Source organism: Rhinopithecus roxellana, chromosome 11 (assembly GCF_007565055.1).
Source record: "Rhinopithecus roxellana isolate Shanxi Qingling chromosome 11, ASM756505v1, whole genome shotgun sequence".
In the NCBI taxonomy this organism is placed as follows: domain Eukaryota; kingdom Metazoa; phylum Chordata; class Mammalia; order Primates; family Cercopithecidae; genus Rhinopithecus; species Rhinopithecus roxellana.
The window spans coordinates 126,741,738-126,759,718 of NC_044559.1; positions in this window are offsets into that span (position 1 = coordinate 126,741,738).

Sequence of the window (17,981 nt, forward strand, 5' to 3'; positions counted from 1 at the left end):
CAAAAGAAAGTTTGATCTCTGTCAGATGAATCCATGCATCACAAAACAGTTTCATGCATAGCTCCTTTCTAGCTTTTATCTGGGGATCTTCTGTGTTTACCCATAGGACTCAATGGGCTCCAAAATGTCCCTTTGCAGATTCTCCAAATATAGTTTTGCCAACCAGATAAATAAAACAAAGGTTTAATGCTGTGAGATGAATCCACGTATTACAAAGCAGTTTGTCAGATAGATTCTTTCTAGTTTTTATCTGGAGGTTTTTGGTTCTATTCCATAGGCCTCAATGGGCTCCCTAATGTCCCAATAATGTCTACAAAAAGAGTGTTTCCAACCTCCTGAATCAAAGGAATGGTTTAGCTCTCTGTGAGATGAATGCACACATCACAAATCAGTTTCACAGCTAACTTCTTTCCAGTTTTTATTTGAATAATTCTGTTTTTCCCTATAGGCCTCATTGGACTCCCAAATGTCTCTTCACAGACTCTACAAAACTAGTGTTTCCAATCTGCTGAATCAAAAGAAAAGTTTAACTCTGTGAGATGAATCAACACATCACAAAGCAGTTTAAGAGATCACTTCTTTCTAGTTTTTATCTAGGGATATTCGGTTTTCTCCCATAGGCCTCAATGGTCTCTAAAATGCCCATTCACAGATTCTCCAAAAAGAGTGTTTTCAACTTGCTGCATCAAAAGAAAGGTTTAGCTCTGTGAGATGAATCCACACATTGCAAATCAGTTTCACAGATAGCTTCTTTCTTGTTTCTATCTGGGGATATTGCCTTTTTCCTTTTAGGTGATAATTGGTCCCCAAATGTCCCATCACCGATTCTCCAAAAATAGCGGTTTTAACTTGCAGAATCAAAAGAAAGGATTAACTCTGTGAAATGAATTCACATATCAAAAGTCAGCTTCCCAGATATATTCTTTCGAGTTTCATCTGAGGATATTCATCTTTTCCCCATAGGTTGCAATGGGTTCCCAAATGTCCTTTTGCAGATTCTCCAAAAAGAGTGGTTCCAACCTGCTAAATCACAAGAATGGTTAAACTTTGTGAGATGAATCCACACATCACAAAGGAGTTTCACAAAAAGCTTCTTTCTAGTTTTTATCTGGGGATATTTGCTTTTTTCTTATAGGCTTCAGTTGGTTCACAATTTTCTCTTTGCAGATTCTCAAAACAGAGTGTTTCCAACGTGCTGAATGAAAAGAAAAACTTTACTCTGTGAAACAAATCAACACATCACAAAGCAGTTTCACAAATAGCTTCTTTCTATTTTTTATCTGGGGATATTTTTTTTATAAGCCTCAATGGACTCTTAAAGTCCCTTCACAGATTCTCCAAAAAGAGTGTTTCCAACATGCTGAATCAAAGGAAAAGTTTAAATTTGTGATATGATTCCAAACATCACAAAGAAGTTTCACCTTATTGATAGTAACTCTCTGGTGATATTTGGTTTTTCACCATAGGCATCAATGGGCTCAAATATACCTTTGCTAATTCTTTTGAAATAGTGTTTCTAATCTGCTGATTCAATAGAGAGGTTTATATCTGTGAGATGAATCCACACATCACAAAGTAGTTTCACAGAGAGCTTCTTTCTAGTTTTTATCTTGGGATATTGGGTTGTTTTCCAGGAGCCAAAGTAAGCTCCCAATGTTGCTTCACAGATTTTACAAAAAGAGTTTTTCCAACTTGCTGAATCAAAAGAAAGGATAACTATGTGAAATGAATCCATGCACCACAAGCCAGTTTTAAAGAAAGGTTATTTCTCGTTTTTATGTGGGGATATTTGCTTTCTCCCCATAGGCCTCAATGGGCTCCCAAATATTCCATCATAGATTCTCCCAAAAAGGTTTTTCCAACCTACTGAATCATAAGATAGGTTTAACTCTGAGATGAATCCACACATCACAAAGCAGTTTCACACATAGCTTCTTTCTAGTTTTTATCTTGGGATATTCAATTTTTACCCATTGGTCCCAGTGGGCTCTCAAATCGCCATTCAGAGATTCCACAATAAGAGTGTTTCCAACCAGCTGAGTCAAGAGAAAGTTTAACTCTGTGAGATGAATCGACACACCACAAAGCAGTTTCACAAATATCTTCTTTCTAGGTTTTATCTGGGGATATTCTGCTTTTCCCCAGAGGCTTCAATGGGTTTTCTAATGTTCCTTCTCAGATTCTACAAAAAGGGTCTTTCCAACCTGCTGAATCAAATGAAAGTTTTAACTCTGTTAGATGAATCTATGCATCACCAAGCAGTTTCACAGATAGTTTCTTTCTAGTTTTTATCTGAGGATATTCTGTTTCTCCCTATAGGACTTAAAGGGCTCCCAAATGTCTCTCTGCAGATACTACAAAAGAAGTATTTCTAATTTGCTTAATCAAGGAAATAGTTTAGATCTGTGAAATGAATCCACACCTCCAATAGCAGTTTCACAGATCACTTCTTTCTAGTTTATACGTGGGATATTCAGTTTTTCCCCAGAGGCATCAATGGGCTCCCAAATGTCCCTTCACAGACTCTCCAAAATGAGTGTTTCCAAGCTGCTGAATCAAAAGAAAAGTTTAGCTCTGTAAGATTAATCGATACATCACAAAGCAGTTTCGCAGATAGCTTCTTTCTAGTTTTTATCTGGGGACATTCGGTTTATCCCCATAAGCCATATGGGCTCCCAAATGACTGTTCACAGATTCTCCAGAAAGGGTTTAACTCCGTGAGATAAATTCACACATCACAAAGCAGTTTCACAGATAGCTTCTTCCTAGTTTTTATCAGGGGATATTTGGTTTAGCCCCATATGCACCAATGGACTCCCAAAAGTCCCTTTGTAGATTTTCCAAAAAGAGTGTTTCCAACCTGCTGAATCAAAAGAAAAGTGTAACTCTGTGAGACGAATCCACTTATTACAAGAGAGTTTTACAGATAGTTTTTTCTAGATTTTATCTAAGGATATTCAAGTTTTCCCCATAGGCGTCAATGGGCTACAAAATGTCCCTTTGCAGAAACTCCAAAAAGAGTGTTTCCAATGTACTGATTCAAAAGTAAGGTTTAAATCTTTGTGATGAATCCCCAAATCATGGAGCAGTTTCACAGAGAACTTCTTTCTAGTTATTATTTTGGCATATTTGGTTTTTCCCAATATGCCTCAATGGGCTCCCAAATATCCTCTCAAAGATTCTCCAAAAAAAGTGTTTCCAACTTGTTGAATCAAAAGAAAGTTTTAACTCCATGATACACATCCACACGTCACAAGTCAGTTTCACAGACAGCTTCTTTCTAGTTTTTATCTGGGGATATTCTGTGTCTCTGCCTAGACCTCAGTGGGTTCCCAAATGTCCTTTTGCAGATTCTCCACAAAAAGTGTTTGCTACCTTCTGAATCAAAAGATATATTTGACTCTCTCTAGGATGAATCCACACATCAAATAGCAGTTTTGCAAATAACTTCCATCTAGTTTTTATGTGGGGATAAAAGCCTAAATGGGTCTCCAAATGTCCCTTTGCAGATTTTCCAAAAAGATGATTTCCAACCTTTTGAATCAATAGAAAGTCTTAACTGTGTGAGATGAATCCACACTTCACAAAGTAGTTTCACAGATAGTTTCTTTCTTGATTTTGTCTGGGTATATTCGTTTTTTTACCATTGGCCAAAATGGGCTACCAAATGTTCCTTTGCAGATTCTCCAAAAAGAGAATTTCCAATCTGCTGAATTTAAAGAAAGGTGTAACTCTATGTGATGAATCCACACAACACAATGTGGTTTTATGAAAAAAAATCTTTCTAGTTTTTTTCTGTTTATATTCAGGTATTTTTTTCCATAGGCCTCAATGGGCTCTCAAATGTCCCTTCACAGATTTCGTAAAAAAAGTGTTTCCAAACTCCTGGGTCAAAAGAAAGTTTTAACACTGTGAGAGTAATCCACAGCTCACAAAGCAGTTTTCCAGATAACGTATTTCTAGTTTTTATCTGGGGATATATGATTTTTCCCCTAGACCTCTATGGGCTCCCAAATGTCTATTCACAGATCCTACAAAAATAGTGTTTCCAACCTTCTGAATCAAAATAAAGGTTTAGTACCCTGAGAGGAACTCACACATGACAAAGCAGTGTCACGGATAGCTTCTTTTTAGTTTTTATCTGGAGATATTTCATGTTTCCCCATAGACCTTGATGGGCTCCTAAATGTCCCTTTGCAGATTCTACAAAAGGAGTGTTTCCAACCTGCTGAATCAAAAGAAAGTTTAAACTTTATTAAATGAATCTACACATGACAAAGCAATTTCACAGACTGCTTCTTGGTAGTTTATATCTGGGGATATTCAGTTTGTCTGCATAGGCCTCAATGGGCTTCCAAATGTCTCTTCACAGATTCCCCAAGAAGAGTGTTTCCAACATGTTGAATCAAAACAAAGGTTGAACTCTGTGAGATGAATCAACACATCAAAAAAGAGTTTTGCAAATAGATTTGCCCTAGTTTTTATCTGGGGATATTCAATTTTGCCCCATAGCCTTCAAATGCCTCCCAAATGTCACTTCGAAGATGCTCCAAAAAATTGTTTCCAAACTGCTGAATAAAAAGAGAGGTATAACTCTATGAGATGAATCCACATTTCACAAACCAGTTTCACAGATAACTTGTTTTTTGTTTTTATCTGGGGATATTCGGTTTTTCCCCATAGGCCTCAATGGGCTCGCAAATGTCCCATCACAGATTCTCTAAAAAGAGTGTTCCTAGCCTGCTGAATAAAAAAATGAAAAGGATTAACTCAGTGAGATGAATCCCCAAATCACAAAGCAGTTTCACAGATGGCTTCTTTCTAGTTTTCATCTGGGGATATTTGTTTTTGTTTTTGTTTTTGCCATAGGCCTCAATGATATCCCAAATGTCCCTTCATAAATTCTCCAACAAGAGTCTTTCCAACCTGCTGGATGAAAAGAAACTTATTACTCTGTGAGATGAATCCACACATCACAAAGCCAATTCACAGATAGCTTATTTCTAGTTTTTATATGGGGATATACAGTTTTTTCCCATAGACCTCATTGGGCACCCTAATGTACCTTCACAGATACTCAAAAAAAAAGTGTTTCCAAACTGCTGAATCAAAAGAAAGGTTTAGCTCTGTGAGATGAATGTACACATCACAAAACCATTTCACAGATAGCTTTTATCTAATTTTTGTCTAGTGATATTCACTTTTTACCCATAGGCCTCAATGGGTTCCCAAATGTCCCTTCACAGATTCTCCCAAAAGAGCATTTTTAACCTGTGAAATCAAAAGAAAGGTTTAACTGCAGGAGATATATCCACACATCTCAAAGCAGTTTCACAGATAGCTTCTTTCTATGTTTTTTCCGTGAATATTCAGTTATCCCAATAGGCCTCAATGTGCTCCCAAATTTCCCTATGAAGATTCTCCATAAAGAGTGTTTCCAACCTGCTTTATCAAAATTAAGATGACAATCAGTGAGATGAATCAACACATAGCAAAGCATTTTCACAGATAGAATCTTTCCAGTTTTTATCTGGGTGTATTCTGTTTATCCCTTTAGACCTCAATGGGCTTCCAAATCTCCCTTAGCAGATTCTCTGAAAGGAACGTTTCCAACCTGCTAATCCTTAAGAAAGGTTTACCTCTGTGAGGTGAATCCATACATCACAAAGCAGTTTCACAGATAGCTTCTTAATAGTTTTTGTCTAAGGATAGTCTGACTTCCCTGATAGGCCTCAATCCGTTCCCAAATGTCCCTTTGCAGATTCTCCAAAGAGAATGTTTCCAACCCGCTGAATCAAAAGAAAGGTTTAACTCTGTGAGATGAATCCACACATCACAAAGCAATTTCACAGATAGCTTATTTCTAGTTTTATCTGGGGATATTCAGCTTTTTCCTATAGACCTCATTGGGCACCCGAATATACCTTCACAGATACCCCAGAGAAAAGTGTTTCCAAACTGCTGAATCAAAGGAAAGGTTTACCTCTTTGAGATGAATTTACACACAACAAAACTGTTTCACAGATAGATTCTAGTTTTTATCTGGGTATATCCAGTTTTCCCCCCTAGGCTTCAACAGGCTCCCAAATGTCCTTTAGCAGATTCTCCAAAATAAGTGCTAACAACCTGCTGAATCAAAAGAAAGGTTTAACTCTGTGAGATGATTCCACATACCATGAAGTAGCTTAACAGATAGCTTCTTTCCGGTTTTTATCTTTGGATATTCAGTATTTTTCTATAGGCCTCAATGGACTCTCAAATGTCTATTTGCAGATCCTCCAAAATTAGTGTTTACAACATACTCAATCAACAAAAAGATTTAATTCTGTGAGATGAATCCAAACATCACAACACAGTTTCACAGAAAGCGTCTCTCTAGTTTTTATCTGGGTATAAAATGTTTTTCCCCAGAGACCTCAATGGGCTCTCAAATGTGCCTTCACAGATAATCCGAAAAGAGTGATTCCAACCTGCTTAATCAAAAGAAAGGTTTAATTCTGTGAGATGAATCAACACATAACAAAGCAGTTTTGCAGATACTTTTTTCTAGTTTTTCTCTGGAGCGTTCAGTTTTTCCCACAGACCCCAATAGGCTCCCAAATGTCTCTTTGCCGATCCTACAAAAATAATGTTTCCAACTTGCTCATTCATAAGAAAGGTTGCTCTCTGTGAGATGAATCCACACATCAGAAAGCAGTTGCATATATAGATCCTTTCTAGTTTTTATCTGGGGATATTCGGCTTTTTCACATAATCCTCAATGGGCTCCCAAATTTCCCTTCACAGATTCTAAAAATAGAGTTTTTCCAACCCACTGATTCAAAAGAAAGTTTCATCTCTGTGAGATGAATCCACACATCACAAAGAAGCTTCTCTGACAACTTTTTTCTAGTTTTTATCTGGGGATACTCGGTTTTGTCACTAAGGTCTCAATGTTTTCTCAAATGTCCTTTTGGAGACTCTACAAAAAGAGAGTTCCAAACCTGCTGAATCAAAAGAAAAGTTTAATTTTGTGAGATAAATCCACACATCCAAAATCAGTTTTTCAGATAGTTTCTTTCTAGTTTTCATCTGAGAATACTCGGCCTTTCCCCACAAGCCTCAATAGCACCCAAATGTCCCTTCTCAGATTCTCCGAAAGAGTGTTTTCAACCTACTGAATCAAAAGAAAGGTTTAATCCTGTGAGATGAATCCACACTTCAGAAAGAACGTTCACAGATAGTTTCTTTCTGCTTTTTATCTGGGGATATTTGGTTTTTCCTCATAGGCCTCAATGGACTCCAAAATATGCATTCACAGATTCTCCAAAAAGATTGTTTCCAACCTGCTGAATCAAAAGGAAGGTTTGACTCTGAGAGATGAATCCACACATCACAAAGGAGATTCACGTATAGCTTCTTTCTAGTTTTCATCTGGGAGTGTTCTGTTTTTCCAAAGATGCCTTATGATCTCTTAAATGTGCCATTGCAGATTCTACAAAAAGAATGTTTTCAGCCTGCTGAATTCAAGGAAATGTTTAACTCTGTGATATGAATCCATACATGACAAAGCACTACGAAAAGAATTGTTTTAACCTGCTGAAAAAAAGGATTAACACTATTAGATGAATCCACACATCACAAAGCAGTTTCTCTGACAGCTTTTATTCTTGTTTTTATCTGGGGATACTCTATTTTGTCCCTAAGGTCTCAATGTGTTCTCAAATGTCCTTTTGCAGAATCTACAAAAAGAGAGTTCCAAACCTGCTGAATCAAAGAAAGGTTTAACTCTGTGAGATAAATCCACACATCAAAAAACAGTTTCATGGATAACTTCTTTAAAGTTTTTATAACAGAATATTCATGTTTTCCCCATAGACTTCAATGGGCTCCAAATGTCCCTTCACATTCTGCAAAAAGAGTATTTCCAACCTGCTGCATCAAAAGAAAGTTTTAATTCTGTGAAATGAATCCACACATAATAAAGCAGTTTCATGGGTGGCTCCTTCCTAGTTTTTATATGTGGATAATCATTTTTCCCCATAGACCTCAATGGGCTCCCAAATGTCCCCCTAGTAGATTCTACAAAAGGAGTGTTTCCAACCTTCTGAATCAAAGGAAACCTTCACCTCTGTGAGGTGAATCCACACATCACAAAGCAGTTTCACGGATAGCTTCTTTCTAGTTTTTATCTGGGGATATTCTGTTTTTTCCCATAGGCCTCAGTGGGCTCCCAAATGTCTGTTCATAGACTATCCAAAAGAACTGGTTCTAAATTGCTGAATCAAAAGAAATGGTTAATTCTGTGACATGAATCCACACATTACAAAGCAGTTCCACAGACTGTCTCTTTTTTTATCTGGAGATATTTGGTTTTTCCCCATGGGTCTCAAATGGCACAAAAATGTCCCATCACAGATTCTCCAAAAAGCGTTTTCAACCAGCTGGACTGAAAGGAAGGTTTAACTCTGAGAGTTGAATATACACATAAAAAACCAGTTTCATGCATAGATTCTTCCTCGTTTTATCTGGAAATATTCTGTTTTTTCCCATATGCCTCAACGGGCTCCCAAATGTCCCTTCACAGATTCTACTAAAAGAGTGTTTCCAAACTGCTGGATTATATCTAAGGTTTAACTCTGTGAGATGAATCCACACATCACAAAGCAGTTTCACAGAGAGTATCTTCCTAGTTTTTATATGGGGATATTCCTTTTTTTCTCCTAGGCTTTAATAGGCTCCCAAAAATCTCTTCAAAGGTACTGCAGAAAGAGTGTTTCCAACATTCTAAATCAAAAGAAAGGTTTAATCCTGTGCGATTAATCCACACATCACAAAGAAGTTTCACAGATAGCTTCTTTCTGATTTTTAACTAGGGATAGTCGCTTTTTTCCATCGGCCTCAATGGCTTCCCAAATGTCTCTTCGCAGACTCTAAAAAAGGAGTGTTTCCAACCTGCTGAATCAAAAGAAAGGTTAACTCTCTGAGGTGGATCCACACCTCACATTTTACTTTCACAAATAGCTGCTTTCTAGTTTTTATCTGGGGATATTTAGTTTTTCCCCAAAGGCCTCAATGCACTCAAAAATATGACTTCACAGATTCTCCTCAAAGAGTGTTTCCAACCTGCTGAACTCAAAGTAAGATTTAACTCTGTGAGATGAATCCCTACATCACAAACAGTTTCAAAGATAGATTCTTTCAAACTTTTATCTGGGGATATTTTGTTATTCTCCACAGGTCTCAATGAACTCCCAAATGATCCTTTGCAGAATGTCCAAAAAGAGTGTTACCAACCTGGTGCATCAAAAGAAAGTTTTAACTCTGTGAGATGAATCCATACATCACAAAGAAGTTTCACATATAAGTTCTTCCTAGTTTTTATCTGAGGATATTCCATTTTTTCCCCATAGGCCTCAAAGTCTTCCCAAATATCCCTTTGCAGAGTCTCTGAAAATAGTGTTTCCAACCTGCTGAATCAAATGAAACCTTTAACTCTGTGAGATGAATCCAAACACCACAAAACAGTTTCACAGATAGCTATATTTTACTTTGTGTCTGTTTATCCTCACAGCCCTCAAAGGGCTTCCAAAAGTGCCATCACAAATTCGCCAAAAAGAGAATTTCCAAACAGCTGAATCAAAGGAAATTTTAACTCGGTGAGTTGAATCAGGAATTAAAACCAGTTTGAGGGATAGTTTTTATAGTTTTATATGGCATTTTCAGTTATTTCCTGTAGACCAAAATGAGCTCCAATATGTCCCTTTACAGATTCTACAAAAGTGGTTTTAACCTCCTGAATCAAAAGAACGGTTTAACTCTGTGTGGTGGATTCACACATCATGAAGCAGTTTCACAGATAGCTTCTTTCTAGTTTTTATCTGGAGATATTCGGTTTTTCCCCATAGACCACACTGGGTTCCAAAATGTCCCTTAACAAATTCTCCATAAGGAGTTTTTCCAATCTGCTAAATCAAAAGAAACCTTTAACTCTGTGAGATGACTCCAAATATCACAAAGCATTTTCACAGATAGCTTCTTTCTAGTTTTTACCTGGGGATATTTGAGATTCCACATAGGCCTCCATGGGCTTCAAATTTCCCTTCACAGATTATAAAATAGAGGTGTTTCCAACCTCCTGAATCAAGACATAGGTTTAATTCTGTGAGATGAATCCACATATCACAAAGCAGCTACACAGATAGGTTCTTTGTAGTTTTTCTCTAGGGATATTTTGTTTTTCCCCATAGGCCACAATGGGCCCCCAAATGTCCACTTGAAATTTCTAAAAAAAGAGTGTTTCCAACCTGCCGAATAAAGAGAAATGTTTAGCTTTGTGAGATGAATCCACACATCACAAAGCAGTTTCACAGATAGCTCTTTTCTACTTTTCAAATGGTGATATTTGGTTTTTCCCCACAGGCCTCAATGGGCTTCCAAATGTTCCTTTGCAGATTCTCCAGAAAGCATGTTTTTAACCTGCTGAATCAAAGGAAAAGTGTAACTCTGTGAGATGAATGCACACATCAAAAAGGAGTTTCATAGGTAGCTTCTTCCTAGATTTTATCTGGGGAAATTCCATTTTCCTCTAAGCCTCCATGGGCAACTAATTGTCCATTCACAGATTCTACAAAAAGAGTGTTTCAAACCTCCTGGATCAAAATAAAGTTTTATCCCTGTGAGATGAATCCACACATCACAAAGCAGTTTCATGGATAAGTTCTTTCTAGTTTTTATTTGTAGATATTCTTGTTTACCCCATAGGCCTCAACAGGCTCCCAAATGTTCCTTTGCAGATTCTACAAAAATAATGTTTCCAAGCTCCTAAACCTAAAGAAAGGTTTAACTCTTTGAGATGAATCCACACATCATAAAGCAGCTTCATGAAGAGATCCTTTTTAGTTTTTATCTTGGGATATACAGGTATTTTCTATCAGCCTCAATTGGTTGCCAACTGTTCCTTCACAGATTATACAGAACAAGTGTTTCCAACCTTCTATATCAAAAGCAAGGATGAAGCCTGTGAAATGAATCTACACATCACAAACCAGTGTCACAGATATCTTTTTTCTGGTTTTTATGTGGGGATATTCTGTTTTTCCCCATAGGCCTCAATGGGATCCCAAATGTTCTTTCACAGATACTGCAAAAAGAATGTTTCCAACCTGCTGAATCAAAAGTAAAGTTTACCTCTTTAAGGTGAATCCACACATCACAAAGTAGTTTCACAGATAGATTCACTGTAGTTTTCATGCAGGGACGTTCAGTTTTTCCCCTTAGGCCTAAATGGGCTTCCAAGTGTACCTTTGCAGATTCTCCAAAAAGAGTGTTTTCAACCTGCTGGATTAAAAAAAAGTAAATTCTGTGAGATGATGCCACACATCACAATGCAGTTTTGTGGATATCTTCATTTTAATTTTCATTGGGAAATGTTCTGTTTTTCCTCATATGCATCAATGGGCTCCCAAATGTCCCTTCGTGTATTCTCTAAAAAAAGTGTTTCCACCTGTTGATCAAAAAAAGTTTTAATACTGTGAGATGAATCCACCCCTCACACAGCAGTTTCACAGATAGCTGCTTTCCAGTTTGGACTGGGGATATTCAGTTTTTCCCATAGGCCTCAATGGTTTCCCAAATGTCCACTTGCAGATTTTACCATAAGAGTGTTTACAACCTGCTTAATCAAAAGAAATGTTTAACTCTGTGTGATGAGTCCATAAATCACAAAGCAGTTTCACAGATAGCATACCTTCTTTCTGGGGATATTCAATTTTTCCCCATAGGCCTCAACAGATTACTAAATGTCCCATGGCAGACCCTCCAAAAAGAGTGTTTCCAACGTGTTTTCTCAAAAGAAAGGGTTAACTCTGTGAGATAAATCCAAAAATCACAATGCCCTTTCACAGATAGCTTTTTTCAGTTTTAATCTGGAAATATTCCATTTTTCCCAACAGGCCTCAATGGGCTCCCCAATATCTCATTGCAGATCCTACAAAAAATTGTTTCCAAAAGGCTGAATCAAAAGAAAGCCTTAACTTCGTGAGATGAATCCATACATCACAAAGTAGTTTCACAGATGGAGTCTTTCAATTTTTTATCTGGGGGTATGTCGTTTAATTTTGTAGGCCTCAATAGGCTCCCAAGTGTTTTTCACACATTATCCAAAAAGAGAGTTTCATACAAGCTGAATCAAAAGAAAGGTTTAACTCTGTGAGATGAATCCACACATCACAAAGCAGTTTCACAGATAGCCTCTTTGTAGTTTTTCTATGGGAGATATTCCATTTTTCCCCGTAGGCATTAAAAGACTATCAAATATTCCTTCACAGATTCTCCAAAAAGAGTGTTTCCAACCTGCTAAGTCATAAGAATGGCTTAATTCTGTGAGATAAATTCACACATCACAAAGCAGTTTGACACATGGCTTCTTTCTTGCTTTATCTGGGTATATTCCATTTCTCCCAAGAGGCCTCAATGGACTCATCAAAGTCCCTTTGCAGATTCTCCAAAAAGAGTGTTTTTAACGTGCTGAATCAAAAGAAATACTTAGCTCTGTGAGATGAATCCACACATCACAAAGTAGTTTAATAGAAAGATTTGTTCTAGTTTTTGTAAGGGGACTTTCTGTTTTTCCCCATAGACCTCAATGGGCGCCCAAATGTCCCTTCACATACTCTACCAAAAGAGTGTTTCAAACCTGCTGAAACAAAAGAAAGATTTATCTCTATGAGGTGAATCCACACATCAAAAAACAGTTTCACAGATGGCTCCTTTCTAGATTTTATCGGGGGAAATTCTGTATTTTAGCATAGGCTTCCATGTGCTCCCAAATGTCATTTCCCATATTCTCGAAATAAAGTGTTTCCAACCTTCTGAATGAGAACAAATATTTAACTTCATACAATGAATGCAAACATCACAGCAGAACTTGATACATTCTTCCTTTCTGGTTTTTTTCTAGGTATATGCAATTTTTCCCTTAAGCCTCATGGGCTTTCAAATGTTGCTTTGCAGATTCTCCAAAAAGAATATTTCCAACATGCTGAATCAAAAGAAAGATTCAACTCTGGGAGAGGAATGCACACAACACAAAGCAGTTTCACAGATAGTTTCTTTCAAGTTATATATAGGGATATTCAGTTTTTCCCCATAGGCCCAAAACATCTCCAAAATGTCCCTTAGTAGATTCTCCATTTATAATTTTTCCAACCGTCTGAATCAAAAAAAGGTTTAACTCTCTTAAAGGAATCTACACATCACAAAGCAGTTTCATAGATAGCTTCTTTCTAATTTCTATCTGGGGATATTTTGTTTTTCACATAGACCACAATGGGCTACCAAATGTCATTTCACAGATTCTCCAGTAAGAGTGCTTCCAACCTACTGAATCAAAAGAAAGATTACATCTGTGAGGAGAATTCACACATCACAAAACTGTTTCACAGGTCATTTCTTTTTATTATTATCTGGGGATATTCAGGATTTCCCAATAGGCCTCATTGGGAGCCCATTGAGGCCTCCCAAATGTCCATTGACAGATTCCAGAAAAAGAGTGTTTCCAACCTGATTAATCAAAAGGAAGGTTTAGCACTGTGAGATAAATTTACACACCACAAAGCAGTTTCACAGATAACTTCTTTCTAGTTTGTATCTGGGGATATTCAGTATTTCCCCATGGGCCTTAATGGGCTCCCAAAGGTCCTTTCGCAGATTCTCCAATTAGAGTGTTGCCAATCTGCTGAATTAAAAGAAAGGTGTAATTTTGTGAGGTGAAATGACACATCACAACGAAGTTTGACAGATAGCTTCTTTCTAGCTTTTATCTGGGAATATTCTTTTTTTCCCAGTATGCCTCAATGGAATCCCAAATATCCCTTTGCAGATTTTCCAAAAAGCATTTCCAACCTGTGGTATATGAAAAGTTTAACTCTGTGAGATGAATCCACCCATAACAAAGCTGTTTCACATATAGTTCCTTTCTATTTTTTTATTTATTATTATACTTTAAGTTCTAGGGTACATGTGCATAACGTGCAGGTTTGTTACATATGTATACTTATGCCATGTTGGTGTGCTGCACCCATCAACTCGTCAGCACCCATTAATTCCTCATTTATATCAGGTAAAACTCCCAGTGCAATCCCTCGCCCCTCCCCCCTCCCCATGATAGGCCCTGATGTGTGATGTTCCCCTTCCCGAGTCCAGGTGATCTCATTGTTCAGTTCCCACCTATGAGTGAGAACATGCGGTGTTTGGTTTTCTGTTCTTGTGATAGTTTGCTAAGAATGATAGTTTCCAGCTGCATCCATGTCCCTACAAAGGACGCAAACTCATCCCTTTTTATGGCTGCATAGTGTTCCATGGTGTATATGTGCCACATTTTCTTAATCCAGTCTGTCACAGGTGGACATTTGGGTTGATTCCAAGTCTTTGCTATTGTGAATACTGCCACAATAAACAAACGTATGCGTGTGTCTTTATAGCAGCATGATTTATAATCCTTTGGGTATATACCCAGTAGTGGGATGGCTGGGTCATATGGTACATCTAGTTCTAGATCCTTGAGGAATTGCCATACTGTTTTCCATAATGGTTGAACTAGTTTACAATCCCACCAACAGTGTAAAAGTGTTCCTATTTCTCCACATCCACTCCAGCACCTGTTGTTTCCTGACTTTTTAATGATTGCCATTCTAACTGGTGTGAGATGCTATCTCATTGTGGTTTTGATTTGCATTTCTCTGATGGTCACTGATGATGAGCATTTTTTTATGTGTCTGTTGGCTGTATGAATGTCTTCTTTTGAGAAATGTCTGTTCATATTTTTGCCCACTTTTTGATGGGGTTGTTTGTTTTATTATTGTAAATTTGTTTGAGTTCTTTGTAGGTTCTGGATATCAGCCCTTTGTCAGATGAGTAGATTGCAAAACTTTTCTCCCATTCTGTAGGTTGCCTGTTCACTCTGATGGTAGTTTCTTTTGCTGTGCAGAAGCTCTTTAGTTTGATGAGATCCCATTTGTCAATTTTGGCTTTTCCTGCCATTGCTTTTGGTGCTTTGGACATGAAGTGTTGCCCATGCCTATGTCCTGAATGGTACTACCTAGGTTTTCTTCTAGGGTTTTTATGATATTAGGTCTAACATTTAAATCTCTAATCCATCTTGAATTAATTTTCGTATAAGGAGTAAGGAAAGGATTTTCAGCTTTCTACTTATGACTAGCCAATTTTCCCATCACGATTTATTAAATAAGGAATCCCTTCCCCATTTCTTGTTTCTCTCAGGTTTGTCAAAGATCAGAAGTCTATCGATGTGTGGTATTATTTCTGAGGACTCTGTTCTGTTCCATTGGTCTATAGCTCTGTTTTGGTACCAGTACCATCCTGTTTTGGTTACTGTAGCCTTGTAGTATAGATTGAAGTCAGGTAGCGTGATGTCTCCAACTTTGTTCTTTTGACTTAGGATTGTCTTGGCAATGCGGGCTCTTTTTTGGTTCCATATGAACTTTAAAGCAGCTTTTTCCAATTCTGTGAAGAAACTCATTGGTATCTTGATGGGGATGGCATGGAATCTAAAAATTACCTTGGGCATTACGGCCATTTTCACGATATTGATTCTTCCTATCCATGAGCATGGTATGTTCTTCCATTTGTTTGTGTCCTCTTTTATTTCACTGAGCAGTGGTTTGTAGTTCTCCTTGAAGAGGTCCTTTACATCCCTTGTAAGTTGGATTCCTAGGTATGTTATTCTCTTTGAAGCAGTTGTGAATGGAAGTTCATTCCTGATTTGGCTCTCTGTTTGTCTGTTACTGGTGTATAAGAATGCTTGTGATTTTTGCACATTAATTTTGTATCCTGAGACTTTGCTGAAGTTTCTTATAAGCTTAAGGAGATTTTGGGCTGAGACAATGGGCTTTTCTAAATATACAATCATGTCATCAGCAAACAGAGACAATTTGATTTCTTGTTTTTATAACTGAATACCCGTGATTTCTTTCTCTTGCCTGATTGCCCTAGCCAGAACTTCCAACACTATGTTGAATAGGAGTGGTGAGAGAGGGCATCCCTGTCTTGTGCCAGTTTTCAAAGGGAATTATTCCAGTTTTTGCCCATTCAGTATGATATTAGCTGTGGGTTTGTCATAAATAGCTCTTATTATTTTGACGTATGTTCCATCAATACCGAATTTATTGAGCGTTTTTAGCATGAAGGGCTGTTGAATTTTGTCAAAAGATTTTTCCGCATTTATTGAGATAATCATGTGGTTCTTGTCTTTCGGTTTGTTTATATGCTGGATTACGTTTATTGATTTGTGAATGTTGAACCAGCCTTGCATCCCAGGGATGTGGCCCACTTGATCATGGTGGATAAGCTTTTTGATGTGCTGCTGAATCCGGTTTGCCAGTATTTTATTGAGGATTTTTGCATCGATGCTCATCAGGGTCATTGGTCTAAAATTCTCTTTTCTTGTTGTGTCTCTGCCAGGCTTTGGTATCAGGATGATGTTGGCCTCATAAAATGAGTTAGGGAGGATTCCCTCTTTTTCTATTGATTGGAATAGTTTCTGCAGGAATGGTACCAGCTCCTCCTTGTACCTCTGGTAGAATTCAGCTCTGAATCCATCTGGTCCTGTACTTTTTTTTGGTTGGTAGGCTATTAATTATTGCCTCAATGTCAGAGCCTGCTATTGGTCTATTCAGGGATTCAAATTCTTCCTGATTTAGTCTTGGAAGAGTGTAAGTGTCCAGGAAATTATCCATTTCTTCTAGATTTTCTAGTTGATTTGCGTAGAGGTGTTTATCGTATTTTCTGATAGCAGTTTGTTTTTCTGTGGGGTCAGTGGTGATATCCCCTTTACCATTTTTTATTGCATCTATTTGATTCCTCTCTCTTTTCTTCTTTACTAGTCTTGCTAGCAGTCTGTCAATTTTGTTGATCTTTTCAAAAAACCAACTCCTGGATTCATTGATTTTTTGGAGGGTTTTTGTGTCTCTATCTCCTTCAGTTCTGCTCTGATCTTAGTTATTTCTTGCCTTCTGCTAGCTTTTGAATGTGTTTGATCTTGCCTCTCTAGTTCTTTTAATTGTGATGTTAGAGTGTCAATTTTAGATCTTTCCTGCTTTCTCTTGTGGGCATTTAGTGCTATAAATTTCCCTCTACACACTGCTTTAAATGTGTCCCAGAAATTCTGGTATGTTGTATCTTTGCTCTCGCTGGTTTCAAAGAACATCTTTATTTCTGCCTTCATTTTGTTATGTACCCAGTAGTCATTCAGGAGCAGGTTGTTCAGTTTCCATGTAGTTAAGCGGTTTTGATTGAGTTTCTTAGTCCTGAGTCCTAGTTTCATTGCACTGTGGTCTGAGAGACAGTTTGTTATAATTTCTGTTCCTGTACATTTACTAAGGAGTTCTTTACTTCCAATTATGTGGTCAATCTTGGAATAAGTGCGATGTGGTGCTTGAGAAGAATGTATATTCTGTTGATTTGGGGTGGAGAGTTCTATAGATGTCTATTAGGTCTGCTTGGTGCAGAGATGAGTTCAATTCCTAGATATCCTTGTTAACTTTCTGTCTCGTCAATCTGTCTAATGTTGACAGTGGAGTGTTGAAGTCTCCCATTATTATTGTATGGGAGTCTAAGTCTCTTTGTAAGTCTCTAAGGACTTGCTTTATGAATCTGGGTGCTCCTGTATTGGGTGCACACATATTTAAGATAGTTAGCTTTTCCTGTTGAGTTGATCCTTTTACCGTTATGTAATGGCGTTCTTTGTCTCTTTTGATCTTTGATGGTTTAAAGTCTGTTTTATCAGAGACTAGGATTGCAATCCCTGCTTTTTTTTTGTTCTCCATTTGCTTGGTAGATCTTCCTCCATCCCTTTATTTTGAGCCTATGTATGTCTCTGCTATGTGAGATGGGTCTCCTGAATACAGCAGACTGATGGGTCTTGACTCTTTATCCAGTTTGCCACTCTGTGTCTTTTAAATGGAGCATTTCGTCCATTTACA